We start from the raw sequence: 21,010 nt of genomic DNA, 5'->3' as shown, positions 1-21,010 counted from the left end.
GGCAGAGGGGGGAAGCTTCAGAGCCACGGAGGTGAGCGCAGCAACAGGGGTGCAGAGGGCAAAGCAGAGAGATTCCCACACAGAGGATCAGTGCCGACCAGCACTCACCAGCCCGAGAGGCTTGTCTACTCACCCGTGGGATGGGCGGGGGCTGGGAGCTGAGTCTCGGGCTTCAGAGGTTGGATCCCAGAGAGAGGACTGGGGTTGGCTGCGTGAACACAGCCTGAAGGGGGCTAGTGTGCCACAGCCGGGAGGGAGTCCGGGAAAAGTCTGGAGCTACCAAAGAGGCAAGAGACCATTGTTTCAGGGTGCGCAAGGAGAGGGGATTCAGAGCAGCATCTAAACGAGCTCCAGAGATGGGCACGAGCCGCGGCTATCAGCGCGGACACCAGAGACGGGCATGAGACGCTAAGGCTGCTGCTGCAGCCACCAAGAAGCCTGTGTGCAAACACAGGTCACTCTCCACACTGCCCCTCCCAGGAGCCTGTGCAGCCCGCCACTGCCAGGGTCCCGTGATCCAGGGACAACTTCCCCAGGAGAACACACGGCGCACCTCAGGCTGCTGCAACGTCACGCCGGCCTCTGCCGCCGCAGGCTCACCCCGCATCCATACCCCTCCCTCCCCCCGGACTGAGTGAGCCAGAGCCCCCGAATCAGCTGCTCCTTTAATCCCGTCCTGTCTGAGCGAAGAACAGACGCCCTCAGGTGACCTACATGCAGAGACGGGTCCAAATCCAAAGCTGAACCCCAGGAGTGTGCAAACAAAGAAGAGAAAGGGAAATCTCTCCCAGCAGCCTCAGGAGCAGAGGATTAAATCTCCACAATCAACTTGATGTACCCTGCATCTGTGGAATACTTGAATAGACAATGAATCATCCCAAATTGAGGAGGTGGACTTTGAGAGGAGAGATATATATACTTTTTCCCCTTTTTCTCTTTTTGTGAGTGTGTATGTGTATGCTTCTGTGTGTGATTTTGTCTGTATAGCTTTGCTTTTACCATTTATCCTAGGGTTCTGTCTGTCCGTTTTTTTTTTGTTTGCTTTTGTTTTTTTTTTTTAGTATAGTTTTTAGCACTTGTTATCATTGGTGGATTTGTTTTTTGGTTTGGTTGCTCTCTTCTTTCTTTTCTTTTTTTTAATTACTTAAAAAAAATTTAAATTATTTTTTATTTTAATAACTTTATTTTATTTTACTTTATTTTATTTTATCTTCTTCTTTCTTTCTTTCTTTCTTTTCTCCCTTTTATTCTGAGCCGTGTGTATGACAGGCTCTTGGTGCTCCAGCCAGGCATCAGGGCTGTGCCTCTGAGGTGGGAGAGCCAAGTTCAGGACACTGGTCCACGAGAGACCTCCCAGCTCCACGTAATATCAAATGGTGAAAATCTCCCAGAGATCTCCATCTCAACACCAAAACCCAGCTCCACTCAATGACAGCAAGCTACAGTGCTGGACACCCTATGCCAAACAACTATCGAGACAGGAACACAACCCTATCCATTAGCAGAGAGGCTGCCTAAAATCATAATAAGGTCACAGACACCCTAAAACACCACCAGATGTGGACCTGCCCACCAGAAAGACAAGATCCAGCCTCATCCACCAGAACACAGGCACTAGTCACCTCCACCAGGAAGCCTACACAGCACACTGAATCAAACTTAGCCACTGGGGGCAGACACCAAAAACAACGGGAACTATGAACCTGCAGCCTGCAAAAAGGAGACCCCAAACACGGTAAATTAAGCAAAATGAGAAGACAGAGAAACACACAGCAGATGAAGGAACAAGGCAAAAACCCACCAGACCTAACAAATGAAGAGGAAATAGGCAGTCTACCTGAGGAAGAATTCAGAATAATGATAGTAAAGATGATCCAAAATTTGGAAATAGAATGGAGAAAATACAAGAAACATTTAACAAGGACCTAGAAGCACTACAGAGCAAACAAACAGTGATGAACAACACAATAAATGAAATTATAAATTCTCTAGAAGGGATCAATAGCAGAATAACCGAGGCAGAAGAACAGATAAGTGACCTGGAAGATAAAATAGTGCAAATAACTACTGCAGAGCAGAATAAAGAAAAAAAAAATGAAAAGAATTGAGGACAGACTCAGAGACTTCTGGGACAACATTAAACGCACCAACATTCGAATTATAGGGGTCCCAGAAGAAGACGAGAAAAAGAAAGGGACTGAGAAAATATTTGAAGAGATTATAGTTGAAAACTTCCCTAATATGGGAAAGGAAATAGTTAATCAAGTCCTGGAAGCACAGAGAGTCCCATACAGGATAAATCCAAGGAGAAACACGCCAAGACACATATTAATCAAACTATCAAAAATTAAATACAAAGAACAAATATTAAAAGCAGCAAGGGAAAAACAACAAATAACACATAACGGAATCCCCATATGGTTAACAGCTGATCTTTCAGCAGAAACTCTGGAAGCCAGAAGGGAGTGGCAGGACATATTTAAAGTGATGAACGGGAAAAACCTACAACCAAGATTACTCTACCCAGTAAGGGTCTCATTCAGATTTGACGGAGAAATTAAAACCTTTACAGACAAGCAAAATCTAAGAGAATTCAGCACCACCAAACCAGCTTTACAACAAATGCTAAGGAACTTCTCTAGGCAAGAAACACAAGAGAAGGAAAAGTCCTACAATAAAAAACCCAAAACAATTAAGAAAATGGTAATAGGAACATACATATCGATAATTACCTTAAATGTAAATGGATTAAATGCTCCAACCAAAAGACATAGATTGGCTGAATGGATACAGAAACAAGACCTGTATATATGCTGTCTACAAGAGACCCACTTCAGACCTAGGGACACATACAGACTGAAAGTGAGGGCATGGAAAAAGATATTCCATGCAAATGGAAATCAAAAGAAAGCTGGAATAGCAATTCTCATATCAGACAAAATAGACTTTAAAACAAAGACTATTACCATAGAAAAAGACGGACACTACATAGTGATCAAGGGATCAATCGAAGAAGAAGGTATAACAATTGTAAATATTTGTGCACCCAACATAGGAGCACAACAGTACATAAGGCAAATGCTAACAACCATAAAAGGGGAAATCGACAGTAATACAATCATAGTAGGGGACTTTAACACCCCACTTTCACCAATGGACAGATCATCCAAAATGAAAATAAATAAGGAAACACAAGCTTTAAATGATACATTAAACAAGATGGACTTAATTGATATTTATAGGACATTCCATCCAAAAACAACAGAATAAACATTTTTCTCAAGTGCTCATGGAACATTCTCCAGGATAGATCATATCTTGGGTCACAAATCAAGCCTTGGTAAATTTAAGAAAATTGAAATCATATCAAGTATCTTTTCTGACCACAACGCTATGAGACTAGATATCAATTACAGGAAAAAATCTGTAAAAAATTCAAACACATGGAGGCTAAACAATACACTACTTAATAACCAAGATATCACTGAAGAAATCAAATAGGAAATCAAAAAATACCTAGAAACAAATGACATTGAAAACACGACGACCCAAAACCTATGGGATGCAGCAAAAGAAGTTCTAAGAGGGAAGTATATAGCAATACAATCCTACCTTAAGAAACAAGAAACATCTCAAATAAACAACCTAACCTTACACCTAAAGCAAATAGAGAAAGAAAAACAAAAAAATCCCAAAGTTAGCAGAAGTAAAGAAACCATAAATGTCAGATCAGAAATAAATGAAAAAGAAATGAAGGAAACGATAGAAAAGATCAATAAAACTAAAAACTGTTTCTTTGAGAAGATAAACAAAATTGATAAACCATTAGCCACACTCATCAAGAAAAAAAGGGAAAAGACTCAAAATCAATAGAATAAGAAATGAAAAAGAAGTAACAACTGACACTGCAGAAATATAAAGGATCATGAGAGATTACTACAAGCAACTCTATGCCAATAAAATGGACAACCTGGAAGAAATGGACAAATTCTTAGAAATGCACAACCTTCTGAGACTGAACCAGGAAGAAAGAGAAAATATGAACAGACCAATCACAAGCACTGAAATTGAAACTGTGATTAAAAATCTTCCAACAAACAAAAGCCCAGGACCAGATGACTTCACAGGCAAATTCTATCAAACATTTAGAGAAGAACTAACACCTATCCATCTCAAACTCTTCCAAAATATAGCAGAGGGAGGAACACTTCCAAGCTCATTCTACAAGGCCACCATCACCCCGGTACCAAAACCAGACAAAGATGTCACATAGAAAGAAAACTACAGGCCAATATCACTGATGAACGTAGATACAAAAATCCTCAACAAAATACTAGCAAACAGAATCCAACAGCACATTAAAAGGATCATACACCATGATCAAGTGGGGTTTATCCCAGGCATGCAAGGATTCTTCAATACAGGCAAATCAATCAATGTGATACACCATATTAACAAATTGAAGGAGAAAAACCATATGACCATCTCAATAGATGCAGAGAAAGCTTTCAACAAAATTCAACACCCATTTATGATAAAAACACTCCAGAAAGTAGGCATAGAGGGAACTTTCCTCAACATAATAAAGGCCATATATGACAAACCCACAGCCAACATCGTCTTCAATGGTGAAAAACTGAAACCATTTCCACTAAGATCAGGAACAAGACAAGGTTGCCCACTCTCACCACTATTATTCAACATAGTTTTGGAAGTTTTAGCCACAGCAATCAGAAAAGAAAAAGAAATAAAAGGAATCCAAATCGGAAAAGAAGAAGTAAAGCTGTCACTGTTTGCAGGTGACATGATACTATACATAGACAAATATGCACAGAAATATGTGGCATTCCTATACACCAACAAAGAAAAATCAGAAGGAAAAATTAAGGAAACACTCTCATTTACCATTGCAACAAAAAGAGTAAAATAACTAGGAATAAACCTGCCTAAGAAGGAGAAAGACTTGTACTCAGAAAACTATAAAACGCTAATGAAAGAAATCAGAGATGACACAAATAGATGGAGAAATATACCATGTTCTTGGATTGGAAGAATCAACATTGTGAAAATGACTATACTACCCAAAGCAATCTACAGATTCTGTGCAATCCCTATCAAACTACCAATTGCATTTTTCACAGAACTAGAACAAAAAATTTCACAATTCGTATGGAAACACAAAAGACCTGGAATAGCCAAAGCAATCTTGAGAAAGAAAAATGGAGTTGGAGGAATCAGGCTCCCTGACTTCAGACTATACTACAAAACTACAGTAATCAAGACAGTATGGTACTGGCACAAAAACAGAAATATAGGTCAATGGTACAGGATAGAATGCCCAGAGATAAACCCATGCACATATGGGCACCTAATTTATGACAAAGGAGGCAAGAATATACAGTGGAGAAAAGACAGTCTCTTCAATAAGTGGTGCTGGGAAAACTGGACAGCTACATGTAAAAGAATGAAATTAGAACACTCCCTAACACCATACACAAAAATAAACTCAAAATGGATTAAAGACCTAAATGTAAGGCCAGACACCATCAAACTCTTAGAGGAAAACATAGGCAGAACACTATGACATAAATCACAGCAAGATCCTTTTTGACCCATCTCCTAGAGAAATGGAAATAAAACCAAAAATAAACAAATGCGACCTAATGAAACTTAAAAGCTTTTCCACAGCAAAGGAAACTATAAACAAGATGAAAAGGCAACCCTTACAATGGGAGAAAATATTTGCAAATGAATCAACTGACAAAGATTAACCTCCAAAATTTACAAGCTGCTCATGCAGCTCATTATCAAAAAAACAAACAACCCAATCCAAAAATGGGCAGAAGACCTAAATAGGCATTTCTCCAAAGAAGATATACAGATTGCGAACAAACACATGAAAGAATGCTCAACATCATTAATCATTAGAGAAATGCAAATGAAAACTACAATGAGATATTATCTCACACCAGTCAGAATGGCCATCATCAAAAAATCTACAAACTATAAATGCTGGAGAGGGTGTGTAGAAAAGGGAACCCTCTTGCACTGTTGGTGGGAATTGTTAATTGATACAGCCACTATGGAGAACAGTATGGAGGTTCCTTAAAAAACTAAAATTAGAACTACCATACGACCCAGCAATCCCACTACTGGGCATATACCCTGAGAAATCCATAATTCAAAAAGAGTCATGTACCAAAATGTTCATTGCAGCTCTATTTACAATAGCCAGGACATGGAAGCAACCTAAGTGTCCATCATTGGATGAATGGATAAAGAAGATGTGGCACATATATACAATGGAATATTACTCAGCCATAAAAAGAAACGAAATTGAGTTATTTGTAGTGAGGTAGGTGGACCTAGAGTCTGTCATACAGAGTGAAGTAAGTCAGAAAGAGAAAAACAAATGCTGTATGCTATCACATATATATGGAATCTAAAAAAAACAAAAAACAAAAAAAAAAACAATGGTCATGAAGAACCTAGGGGCAAAACGGCAATAAAGACACAGACCTATTAGAGAATGGACTTGAGGATATGGGGAGGGGGAATGGTAAGCTGGGACAAAGTGAGAGAGTGGCATGGACATATATACACTACCAAACGTGAAATAGATAGCTAGTTGGAAAGCAGCTGCATAGCACAGCAAGATCAGCTCTGTGCTTTGAGATCACCTAGAGAGGTGGGATAGGGAGGGTGGGAGAGAGGGAGATCCAAGAATGAAGAGATATGGGGACATATGTATATGTATAATGGATTCACTTTGTTATGCAGCAGAAACTAACCCACCATTGTAAAGCAATTATACTCCAATACATATGTTTAAAAAAAAAAAAGACAAGGAAAAAGCCCTGGTTCAAAATTTGTTCTGTGAAGATCTTATTGTGTTCCAAGAAATATATAATAGAATACTGTAAATGATAATGGCTGTATTATATTCCACCATATATATCTACTAGATTTTATTTAACCAGTTCTATGTCATTAGATATTTGAGACTTGAGATGTTTCTGTATCTTTCTTATTGTTTAAAATTATACTGAAACGATCATCTTAGTGCATATATCTTCACATACATCTCTAACAGTTTCCATAGGAGAGACTTCTATAAATGGCATTATTGTACCAATTTACACTTTCACCAATTTAGTTATTTAAATATAGTTGATGCACAGTATTATGTTATTTTCAGGTGTAACACAGAGTGATTTGATATTTGCATACATTATGAAATGATCACAAGTCTAGTAACCATCTGTCCCCCCAAAAGTTATTACAATATAATTGACCATATTTCTTATGCTGTACATTACATCCCCATGGCTTATTTATTTTATAATTGGAAGTTTTTACCTCTTAATCCCGTTCACCCCTCACTCTCCTCCCCTCTGGCAATTACCCATTTATTCTCTGTATTTATGTCTGTTTTCATTTTGTTTTGTTTTTTAATGGATTAAAGACTTAAATGCAAGACCGAAAATCATAATACTTCTAGGAGAAAACATAGGCAGTGCACTCTTTGACATCGGTCTTAGTAATAATATTTTTTGCCTTTTTAAAAGTTTGTTTTGTCTGATATAAGTTTTGCTGCCTTGGCTTTCTTTACATATGCATTTGCATGGAATGCTTTCTTCCATGTCCTCACTTTGTGTGCATTTTTACATCTGAAATGAGTCTCTTGTAAGCTGCATGTATATGGGTCTTGTTTTTGTATCCATTCAGCCACCCTAAATCTTTTGATTTATTTTTTAATAAAATTTATTTATTTAGTTAGTTTTGGCTGCGTTGGGTGTTTGTTGCTGTGCGGGCTTTCTCTAGTTGTGGCAGCAGGGGCTACTCTTCTTTGTGGTGCATGGGCTTCTCATTGCGGTGGCTTCTCTTGTTGTGGAGCATGGCCTCTAGGTGTGTGGGCTTCAGTGACTGTGGCACATGGGCTCAGTAGTTGTGGTTTGTGGGCTCCAGAATGCAGGCCCAGTAGTTGTGGCACATGGGCTTAGTTGCTCCGTGGCATGTGGGATCTTCCTGGACCAGTGCTTGAACCTGTGTCCCCTGCATTGGCAGGTGGATTCTTAACCACTGGGCTACCAGGGAAGTCTCACACCCTATGTCTTTTTTTTTTTTTAATTTATTTATTTTTATTTATTTTTTTGGCTGTGTTGGGTCTTCGTTTCTGTGCGAGGGCTTTCTCTAGTTGCAGCGAGCGGGGGCCACTCTTCATCGCAGTGCGCGGGCCTCTCACTGTTGTGGCCTCTCTTGTTGCAGAGCACAAGCTCCAGACGCGCAGGCTCAGTAGTTGTGGCTCACAGGCCTAGTTGCTCCGTGGCATGTGGGATCTTCCCAGACCAGGGCTCGAACCCGTGTGCCCTGCATTGGCAGGCGGATTCTCAACCACTGCACCACCAGGGAAGGCCCACCCTATGTCTTTTGATTGCAACATTTAGTCTCTTTACATTTAAAGTAATTATTGATAGATATGTACTAATTGCCATTTTGTTAATTGTTCTGTGGATAGAAGAGACAGGAATCTCACTTTCATGACATCCAAGAGTCTGCACTATAAGGAATCTAGAGTTGCTTTCTTAAATGCATGTATTAGAGAAATTGTTCCAAGTACAACATCTGTGATGAGTAATTAAGCAAAGATTGAATATGTTTCTCTATTGTAAGTGAAAATCCACTTCCCATGACCTTGTGATAATGATAGAGTGAAATAATTTCAACAATCATTCTTTGAAAATTGTAGGTGGGAAGACGTGGAGTTAGCATCTCCCCACAACTAGGGCGCCTGCCGGCTGCTGGTGGGGGAGTCTGACGCCCAAGGAGACAGGAGGAATCCCAGAGTGAACCAATAGGACCTAGGGGGACTGAGGAGGGAAGAGAAGTGGAGGCCAGACATGATCGGTGCCCCTGAGGCCGGGGAGATCAGGAGAGGCAGGTGGGAGGGGCCCTGAGGGAGGAGCAGGAGAGGAGCAGAGGGCGTTTGCCCTGCCCACTCAGGTATGGGGAACCTGCTGAGCTCCCAGGCCAATCCCCTGACCTCCAAGACCCCCTCATCCCCCCCCCCACAGGCTGCATTGCTCCTAGGGGCATAGGGCCCTCCCAGACCCCAGACGGAGGAGCAGGAGAGGAGAGGAGGGCGATTGCCCCACCCACTTGAGCCCAGGAAGCCTGCTGGGCTCCCAGGTGAGGTTGCCTGCCCTCTGAGACCAGGGGTGGGGGGCACGCCTGGGCCCCTTCTGTTCCTTGAGCCTAAGCCCCACCCCCCACAGCCCCGGGGGCCTTTTCCAGCTCTGTGGGTCCTGAGCATTGGCCCTGCCCACCGCCCAAACCTTGCCCTAGCTTAGGCCCAGCCCTCCACAGCCAAAAACACTCTTTGACATAAACCACAGCAAGATCTTTTTTGACCTACCTCCTAGAGTAACAGAAATAAAAACAAAAATAAACAAATGGGACTTAATTAAACTTAAAAGTTTTTGCACAGCAAAGGAAACCATAAACAAGACAAAAAGACAACCCTCAGAATAGGAGAAAATATTTGCAAATGAAACAACAGACAAAGGATTAATCTCCAAAATATACAAATAGCTCATGGAGCTCAATATCAAAAAACAAACAATTCTGTTAAAAAATGGGCAGAAGACCTAAATAGACATTTCACCAAGGAAGACATACAGATGGCCTAGAGGTCCATGAAAAGATGCTCAACATCACTAATTATTAGAGAAATGCAAATCAAAACTACAATGAGGTATCACTTCACACTGGTGAGAATGGTCATTATCAAAAAAGCTAGAAACAATAAATGCTGGAAAGGGTGTGGTGAAAAGGGAACCCTCCTGCACTGTTGGTGGTAATGTAAACTGATACAACCACTACGGAAAACGGTATGGAGGTTCCTTAGAAAACTAAAAATAGAACTACCATATGACCCAGCAATCCCGCTACTGGGCATATACCCTGAGAGAACCATAATTCAAAAAGAGTCATGTACCACAATGTTCATTGCAGCACTATTTACAATAGCCAGGGCATGGAAGCAACCTAAGTGTCCATCAAGAGTTGAATGGATAAAGAAGATGTGGCACATATATACAATGGAACATTACTTAGCCATAAAAAGAAGTGAAATTGAGTTATTTGTAGTGAGGTGGATGGACCTAGAGTCTGTCATACAGAATGAAGTAAGTCAGAAAGAGAAAAAAACAAATACCGTATGCTAACGCATATATATGGAATCTAAAAAAAAAAAAAAAGTGGTACTGTTGAACCTAGTTGCAGGGCAGGAATAAAGAGGTAGACATAGAGAATGGACTTGATGACATGGGGAGGGAGGGTGAAACTGGGGCGAAGTGAGAGTAGCATCGACATATATACACTACCAAATGTAAAATAGTTGGCCGGTGGGAAGCAGCAGCATAGCACAGGGAGATAGGCTCGGTGCTTTGCGATGACCTAGAGGGGTGGGATAGGGAGGATGGGAGGGAGGCTCAAGAGGGAGGGAATATGGGGACATGTGTATGCATATGGCTGATTTGTTTTGTTGTGCAATAGAAACTAACACGGTACTGTGATGCAATTATACTCCAATAAAAGTCTATTAAAAAAAATTGTAAGACATTGGTGGAAAAAAATTGAAGAACTGCAAAAGATCCCAAATAGTCCAAGCAAACTTAAGAAAGAAGGGCAAAGCTGGAGGCCTCATAATTCCTGATTTGAAACTGTACTGCAAAACTATAGTAATCAAACCAGTATGACATTGGCATAAAAACACACATAGACCAACTGAACAGAATTGAAAGCCCAGAAATAAACCCATGCATATATGGTAAACTAATCTTTGACAAGGGCACCAAGAATACACATTGGGCAAAAGATAGTCTCTTCAATGAATGGTGTTGGGGAAACTGGATATTCACGTGCAAAAGAATGAATTCAGATCTTTATCTTAACCATATACAAAAATTAACTGAAAATGAATTAAAGACTGAAACTGTAAAACTCCTAAAAGAAAACATAGGGAGTAAGCTGCTTGACACTGGACTTAGCAATGATTTTTTTTTGGATATGACACCAAAAGCACAAGCAACAAGAGCAAAAACAAACAAGTGGGACTGTATCAAAATTAAAAGCTTCTGTACAGCAAAGGAAATAATTAACAAAATAAGAAGGCAGCCTATGAAATTGAAGGAAATATTTGCAAACCATATATCAGATAAGGGGTTAATATCTAAAATACATAAGGAACTCATACATCTCAATAGCACAAAAACAAAGAAAGAAATTTTAAAATGGGCAAAGGACCTGAATAAACATTTCACTAAAGAAGACATACAAATAGCCAGCAGATATATGGAAAGATACTCAACATGACTAATCATCAGGGAAATGTAAGTCAAAAGAACAATGTGGTACCACCTCACACCTGCTAGGATGGCTATTCTCAAAAAGTCAAGAGATAACAAGTATTGGTGAAAATGTGGAAAAAAGGGAACCCTGGTACACTGTTGGTGGGAATGTAAATTGGTACACCATTATGGAAAACACTATGGAGATTCCTCAAAATATTAAAGATAGAACTGCCATATGATCCAGCAATCTGACTTCTGAATGTATATGTATATCCAAAGGAAATGAAATCAGTATCTCAAAGAGATATTTGCACTCCCATGTTCATTACAGCATTATTCATAATAGGCAAGACATGGAAACAACCTAAATGCTAGTTGATGGATAATAAAAATGTAGTATATATACATAATGGAATATAATTCAGCCATGAAAAAGAAGGAAGTTATGCCATTTTCAACAATATCGATGAACCTGGAGGACTGCATGCTAAGCAAAGAAAGCCAGACACAGAAAGACAAATACTGTATGATCTCACTCATATGTAGAATCTGAAAAAGTCTACATCATAGAACTAGAGAGTATAACAGTGGTTGCCAGGGACTGGGGCGTGGAGGAAATGGGGAGATGTTGGTCAAAGAGTACAAACTTTCAGCTATAAAATGAGTAAGTTCTTAGGATCTAATGCACAGCATGGTGATTACAGTTAATAATACTGTATTGTATACTTGAAATTTGCTAAGAGAGTAGATCTTAAAAGTGTTTTTACCACACACAACAGACACACACATGCACACACACAAAGTAACTATATGAGGTATGGATATGTTAATTAACATGATTGTAGTAATCATTTCAAAATGTATATTAAGTCATCATGTTGTACACCTTAAAAAATCACATTGCACAACCTAAATATGCACAAGTTTTGTCAATCATACCTCAATAAAGCTGGAAAAAATCATTCTCTTAATTTTTACTTTTTTAAAAATGTTGATATTACTAATAGACTAAAAACCTCAATTAAATGTTATTACTCAAGCTCTGTTCTCTCAAACAACCTTAGAAATTTCTTTTTTAATTCCTTTAAAATGTTCTCTAGGCTGCAATAGTTTCATGAACAATTTCATGTTTATACTCACTGTGTAAATACGGAACCCCGGGTGGGTGCTGAGCCGGTTACCAGTGAATTAATCTGGTCAGATGCTTCTGGCTGCTATTTTAAAGTCACAGTGCAGTGTGTACTTTTTAGAGAATCTCCCTAGTGTGATATGACAGAAAAGTTGATTAGACTTCCATGTAAAGAAGGGTTGGGGCTTCCCTGGTGGCACAGTGGTTGAGAATCTGCCTGCCAATGCATGGGACACGGGTTCGAGCCCTTGTCTGGGAAGATCCCACATGCCGCGGAGCAACTGGGCCCGTGAGCCACAATTACTGAGCCTGCGCGTCTGGAGCCTGTGCTCCGCAACAAGAGAGGCCGCGATAGTGAGAGGCCCGCGCACCACGATGAAGGATGGTCCCCACTTGCCGCAACTAGAGAAAGCCCTCGCACAGAAACGAAGACCCAACACAGCCATAAATAAATAAATAAATAAATAAATAAATAATTAAAAAAAAAAAAAAAGAAGGGCTTGGTGAGTCTCTGACTTTATTTATTTATATTAAAGTATAGTTGATTTTACAATTGTTTTTATATAAGACTGGATGAGACATAATCCTTTTTCTACCTTAGATATTATTTTTCAACCATGAATCAAATTTTTCTAGCTAAGTCAATTAAAAATATATTAGAATTACAAATCCATTGTTATTGTCCTAAGATATAGCAAAATCACATTTTCCAAGGTGGAATTTATAACTAGGGGGAGGGCCTCATTGTCTCCTTAGTCACTGCCCAGACACAATTAATGCATTTTTCTGAAGGGTCTACTCTGTGTGACCCATAGCTACTTTCATGAGTATTAATACTGCCTCTTCTACTAAAGAGAATGATCTTGAGATAACACACCAGTTAGCTTAGAGTTAGTAGAATTAGTAACGTTGCTTATTGACTGCTTTACACCTTCCCTGGGTCTCAGTAAAATGAGGACCAACCCCTTCTCTCAATGACTGTTTCCTATCCCTGCCTGAATCTGGCTGCCATGTTGCCATTTACATTCTTCACTGTGATTTCTTTTTTCCATTTTGGTGTGGCTATTCATTTCTTTAGTAAAAATAACAAAAACAGTTGTATATGAGGATACAAGATATTATTTGATTAAAACAATCCACTATTGCTTTTGTTGTTTCATTCAGTTTCTCATCCTTTGACTAAACTTCAAGCAAAACTCACTTTGATGTGTTGAAGAACATCCTATAAATATAAATATATGTATATATATATATATATATACACACACACACACACACACACACTGACATTGTAAGTTGAAATCTGTTAAGTAATGGTCATCATCATAAATCCTGTATGATGTTTGCTTTTTATCATTTATTTATATTTTGTCATCTGTAGTGTCTTGTCTTTAGTTCAAAGAATACACATCCATCTCTGTAACATTTTTGTTTATTGATACTTCATTTACACTTCCTGTGTACAATTCCTAAATGTATATTTATTTATATTTGCTTATTCAATCATATGAAGGATAATCTAAAAGGTAATTAGTCCCTGCCCACTGTCTTTATATATTCATAATATATTCTTATGAAGGATTATTTGGTATATTTATTCTTCTGTATTTTAAAATCATGAGTGTCAAGCTGCTTTATCCACCAAAGAAATTCTTTTAAACTCAAAAGTACACACAGACATTTTATGAGGATTCAATTTTAAAATAGAGCTAGTTCCCACCAAGTCCCACAAAATGAGGAGCCTTCTTTTAATAACTGCAGATATAAATTTCAATCATTGAAATATTCTACAAGTTCACTATCTTGCCTAAGTAATTATTTCTATGTCTTTACTTGACATCTAAAATACAGCTAAAAGCATAATAAACCTTTAGAAAGTGTATTTTTTACCTTTCATTTTAGTAATTTTTATTAGTTAAGAAATTTGCTGTAGATATTTGTTGAAACTATTTTTCATGAAATCATGATTTTTTTCTGGCTATAAACAATGCATTTCATTGTAAAGATTTATAAGATCAGAAAAATAGAAAAGAAAAATTATCAATATTTTCACCAGATAGCAAATTATCATCTTAAAAATGCATATCTATAAACATCTTAATGCCATTGAGATCATATATGTTTAACTCTTTTCTCTTAACATTATATAATGTGATCTTTAATAGGACAGCCATCATATGAGATTTCTATAATTTATTTAACCCCCCTCATCTTGGACATTTAGATTGTTTTCACACTTTTCACTGTTATGTATAATGGTGCAACAAACATCCTTGATGTAAATATTCATGTGGTTTTATGGTAACTGCTTTAGATATTTCATTTGGAGTTAAATTACTGCGTCAAAAGATTTGCATTTTCTCCCACACTCTGCCTTCTCATAGGTGATTTAGTACTTTTGGGTTACTTTAATTTCCTTCTGTAAAGCAAGAAAGTGATCTGAAAAACTAATTTACAAACGGTAGTGTTAGCTTATATGTGTTTTCCCCACACTCTCTCTTGCTCAGTAGTCTTAGGCCAATTTAAGAAGAGAAAAGAGTTTATGGAGGTGGAGGTTTTGTTTGAGGGAGGTTTATTGCAGGATGCTCTCAGCAACAACACTGGAAGCAGATTTGAGCAAAAGAAGAAGAACTGCAATGTGCTAACAGTCTTCAGCCATCCCAAGGAGTTCAGAATGGCTCTTCAGAATTTTCTTGAATTGAGTCAAGTCTTTGTACCCCATTTCCACCACCTGGGCACCCCCTTCTCACACTGACCATCCTTAGAACAGAGTGGGCTGCCCCAGAGAGGTAGAGCCTTGGTCAAGGCAGTGGATTAACTCAGCCACTGGGTGGGATGAGGCCCTCATCCCAAAGTGGGGGGCTGGAGGAGTGGACCACTGGTGCTCAGTAACTTGGCCCCATGGACTTGGCATTGTCCACCAAGAACAGTTGAGGTGTAAGTCAAAAGAATTGCCTCTCCATTGGGAGAATTTTAGTCTTGCCTCGCACAAAAACTGGAAGATGTGCTCGAACAACTGGAAGATGTATGTGAACAAGTTCTTCCTCAAATCTCTTCCACCTCTTAGGATCCTGCTGTAGAATTCAAAATAACATTTACTTGTGATGTCTGAAGGAGGCACCTAGAGGCATTTACTGACAAAGCAGTGACATTAAACACTACATATTTTATATATCAGTGTTACCAGCTTAAAAGAGTTTACTATATTAGCAAGTTCCACCGTGAAAATAATTGTTACTGATTATATAACAAAGTGACTTACTATATTTTGAACATTAAACCAAATTTTGGCAATTAAAAAAATTTATGTGTACTCCTGATGAATGAACACCCCCCCCAAAGTCTACTTTTAACTCTTTATCAAATATTTATTGTCTAGGGAGTGTTGTTTAGGGACAGTTTTATTGCTGTTGTATATGGTTGTACTTGGGGAATATTCAGATTGTTTTTATTCTCTAAGCTGAAATTTTAACATCATTTAACAACACTAAAATACTTAATAGAAGCACAGTTCTTTGTTGCCATGTCTGTACTGCAGAGATGGAATAAATATGGTGAGAGTCATTTAGAGTACGTTCTACCCTGGCTCTCCCACTGAATGCAGCTATAAATCCTGGACTGAATGCATAGAGCAAATAGTTGAGGACTCTAAAAAGTAAATAGTAGCAGATGTGGTGGGGAAGAAGACCACAGTTTGAAGTACCTTTAAATTGGTGAGTTCATCATTTTTTCCTCTGGTATCCTCTAGCTTAGACCCAAGGTAACCAAAATCTGTAAGGGCACGTGGGGGTGGACAGGGAGAGCTCCAGAAGTTTCCTAGTTCAAACTATAGAATCAGGAAAGTGGTTTCCTGATAATGACAATGGTAGCACTGAAGGTTCATAGGTGCCTCGGACTCTGAGAGAAGGGAACTTTCTTCTCAGATTGGAGGATGTATGGTCCCAAGAGGGTGGGGCAAACCCTTATTGCTGTTTTTCTGTATCTGTCATCCCACCACTTAGTCCAGATGTGGATGCAGTCACAGTACTGAGTGGCAGAGGGGGATAAACAAAGTGCTAGCTTTTTGACTGGAGGACTCGAAAGGGGAGCTTCAGGGAATCAATCATACAGAAGAGGGGAGACAGCACAGAAGGAAGAGTTTGGGAAGGAGATTCCATAGAGTTGTTTATGAATTTCTGAGCTCACTCTCAAGACACTGCCAAATGGATATCTAAAGTGATAGTACCATTTGCTCCCCCCAACCAAAATGTATGTTCCAGTTATTTTACGTCTTCACCAACACTTGGTATTGTCTGTCTTTTTAATTTTAGTCATTCCCTTGTGTACATGTAGTGATGTATCATTGTAATTTCAAATGATGTTTCCCTAATAACTAATAATCTTGAACCATTTCATTTGCTTTTTGACCATTCACATGTCTTCAGCAAAGTATCTGATCAGAAGGTTTGTACTCTTATTATTAAGCCTTCTTACTATAAGGGTTCTTTATATATTTCTGGATACAAATTCTTTGTCGGACATACGTAACGCAAATATTTTCTCTCAGTGTGTGGCTTGCCTTTTCACTTTTTTAACAGTGTTTTTGAATCAGCAGACTATAGTTGAAGAAATATAATTTGTCATTTTTTTCCTTTTTGTGTTCTATCTAGTAATTCTTTGTGTAACAAAAGATTGTGAAGCTCTTCTCTACTTTCTTCTTTAAATTTGATAGTCTCATCAGTTACAGTTAGGTCTGTGATCAGTTTCAAATTCATTTTTATTTGTGGTGTATAATGAGTTGAGGCTCATTTTCCTATGTGAATATCCAGTTTTCTAGAACTACTTGCTGAAATGACTATTCTTTCTTCACTGAAGTACTTTGGAACTTTTGCTAAAAATCAACTGACCATGTATGTATGGGTCCATTTATGGAACATATTCCATTCTGTTGTTCTATGTGCCTGTCCTAAAGTCACTACTGTATTGTCTTGAGGACTGTGGCTTTATAGCGAGTCTTGAAATCAGAGAGTACGTGCTTACAATTTGTTCTTTTAAAAAAAATTTAGTCTGGGCTATTTTAAGTCTTCAGCATTACTATTTAAATCTCAAAACCAGCTTGCCTATTTTTATCATAAAGCTGTCTGAAAATTTAGTGGGATTTCACTGAAACTATTGAAAATATATACCTCTTGGAAAAGAATTGACCTCTTAACATTTAGTCTTCTAATCTATGAACATAGTATATGTCTCCATTTAGTTAATTTTTCATTAATTTATTGCAGCAATGTTTTATAGTTTTGCTTGTACAGGTCTGACACATATTTTATTAAATTTATCTCTAAGAATTTAATGGTTATTGATGCTACTAGAAATGGCATTTGAAAATTTTTATTTTACACTTGTTTCTTGCTAGTAAGTAGAAACAAGTAATTCTTATATATCAACTTTATATCCTGCTGCCTTTATAAATTCACTTATTAATTCTAGTAAGCTTTTTGTAGATTCCTTAGGATTATCTGTTTTTATGACCATGTCAGCTGCAAGCAAAGACATTTAAATTTACTTCTTTCTTTCCAATATGCATGCTTTTCATTTCTTTTTCTCCCCTTATTGGTCTAGTTTGGACCTCCAGTACAACACTGAATAGAAATGGTGAAAGCAGACATTATTTCTTGTTCTCATTATGGGTTAGGGTGGGGGGAGTATTTAATATTTTAACATTAAGTATGATGTTAGCTGTAAGACTTTCACAAATACCCTTTATCAAGTTGAGTAAGTTCTTTTCTATTCCTAGTTCACTGAGAATTTTTATCGTGAAGGAATGTTGGTTTTTGTACCAATTGAGACGACCTTATGAATTTTCTCATTTATTCTTTTTATGTGTTGAATTACATTTATTGATTTTTCGAATGTTATCCAACCTTGAAATCCTGCAATAAACTACTTATTCATGATGTACTATCCATTATGTATATAATGTTGTGTTCAATTCGGTAATATTCTGTTATGAATATTTGCAAACATTTATAAGAATATTGGTCTCTAGTTTTTTTAAAAAACGCTTTTAGTAATGCCTTTGTCTGGTTTTGGTGTCAGAAAAATGCTAACCTTCTAAAATGCGTTTAGAAATTTTCTGAGCAAATTTGTATAATATTGGTATAATTTATTTCTTAAACATTTGATATAATTCATCAGTGAAGCCACCTGCACCTAAAGTTTCCTTTGTGAGCATAATATAATCACAATTTCAGTAAATTTATTAGATTAAGGACTATTCAAATTGTGTATTTCTTGTTTTGTCAATTTTTAAAATTAATTAATTAATTAATTAATTAATTAATTTGGCTGCGTTGGGTCTTCGTTGCTGCATGTGGACTTTCTCTAGTTGCGGCGAGTGGGAGCTACTCTTCATTGTGGCGTGTGGGCTTCTCATTGTAGTGGCTTCTCTCATTGTGGAGCACGGGCTCTAGGCGCACGGGCACAGTAGTTGCAGCACCCTGGACCTAGAGCATGCGGGCTTCAGTAGTTGCGGCACGTGGGCTCTAGAGTGCAGGCTCAGTAGTTGTGGCGCACGGGCTTAGTTGCTCTGAGGCATGTGGGATCTTCCCGGACCAGGGATTGAACCCATATCCCCTGCATTGGCAGGTGGATTCTCAACCACTGTGCCACCAGGGAAGTCCTTGTTTTGTCAATTTTCATAACTTGTATTTTAGAAATTTTTCTATTTTGTCTAAATAAGCAAATGCATAATATTCCATTATCCTTTTAATAACTGTTAAACATATAGTGATGCTCCTTTTTTATTCATGGTATTGATAATATGTTTTTCTTTTCTTTTTTTCTTGATAAGTCTAGCTGTATGCTTATTAACTATATTGATTTTTTTAAAGAAACTAGCTTTTTATGTCATTGACTGTTCTGTTGTTTATCTGTTTCCTATTTCATTGATTGTTTTGCTTATGTATTTACTCTTTTCTTTTTGCTACTCATTTTAGTTTTAACTGGCTTAAACTTGATATGGGGGAAGCTTAGATTGTGAATTTTAGAACTTTTTTTCTTTTCTTATGTAAGCACTTGAAGCTATACATCTTGTTTTAGCTGAATCAGATAAATATTGAAATGCTGTGCTTTCATTATCACTTAGTTAAAAATATTTTCTAATTTTCTTTGTGATTGCTCCTTGACCATGGGTAATTGAAAACCTTGTTGTTTAATTTCCAAGTACGTGAGGATTTTCCACAGATTTCCCTCTTTTGATATGTAACTTAATTCCAGTTTGATCAGAGGACATAAATCTTTTTCTATTTCATTCAATTCTTTAAAATTATACTTAATGACCCAACTTTTATTCATATGGCCCAACAATGGTAGAAAACACAGTCTTTCAAATGGTCATGGAACGTTCTCTAAAAATGTGTTGACTGCCATTGTTCGATGAATGTTCTCTTAATGTCACTTAGGTTTTCGTGCTGTGCCCTGGAGAAACTGCAGAAGTGCCTCAGCGTTCTTTAGGTGAAAGGTTGATAGGCGACCGTGTTAGAGGATGGTAGTTGTCCCCCCAGAATCTGTGTCTCCCTATTTCTATAGAATCTTTATTTTGGCCTGTGGCTGCCTGGCTAAATATTACATTTCTCATTTTTCTCTGCAGTGACATATGGCCATATGACCACGCTCTGTACAACGAGTTGTGAATTGTGAATTCCCCAAAGGGAAGGGTATGTTTGTCCTTTCTGCTGCATAGAATGTGGATATGGTGGTAAGCCATCTTATACCATGTGGGTGAGGGCAGAACCTTAGGGATGGCAGATCAATAAGACAGAAAGAACTTGGGTCCCTGATCATAAGAGACCGGGACTGCTTACAACAAGGAGAAATAAAATTCTTCTAGCTTAACCTGTTGTTATTTCAGCTGCTGATCCTTAATCACAATTAATAGACTAGAGTTCTGTTCACTCCACCAAGTTCAACCAAAAATGTTCCACATCAATCTTATTTCGGTACTGAGCTTACAGATAAGAGTGTTTTTTTCTTTTGTCTTTTTTTTGGCCGCTCTGCAGAGTCCTAACCACCACTGGACCGCCAGGGAATTCCCAAGAGTGTTTTTTTTTAAGAAATGGTTTTGTTGCTTAAAAACAAGTTTGAAAATGAGGTACACTCACTCTTTATTTCTCCGTCTTTATTCCCTGTGGGTACACAGAAGTGTGCATAAATGGGCGTGTGCACACACACACGCACACATATATACACACATATATTTTACTACTCGAACTCATTCTAGGAAGAACTTGAGGTGGTTTGAATGTGTGAGACTGTAGCACAGATGACTACTGGCTCGGTGGTCTCTTGCCCACCTGTTAGTAGCCCAGGCCCATGCTTACTAGTAGAACTTCAGCACCTAAAAAATATTGGTTAGTTCTAGATTCATGTAGGTGTGGTTCTGTTTTCACTAAATCCATCTAAAGTACAATGCGTACTCTCAGTTTTTAGACTAAAGCCTTTTTTTGTTATATCAGAAAATATTTTTCCTATTATTTCTTTGAATATTGAT

The sequence above is a fragment of the Balaenoptera acutorostrata genome, chromosome 14 (assembly GCF_949987535.1).
Source record: "Balaenoptera acutorostrata chromosome 14, mBalAcu1.1, whole genome shotgun sequence".
Taxonomy (NCBI): Eukaryota; Metazoa; Chordata; class Mammalia; order Artiodactyla; family Balaenopteridae; genus Balaenoptera; species Balaenoptera acutorostrata.
This window is presented reverse-complemented; position numbering follows the sequence as displayed.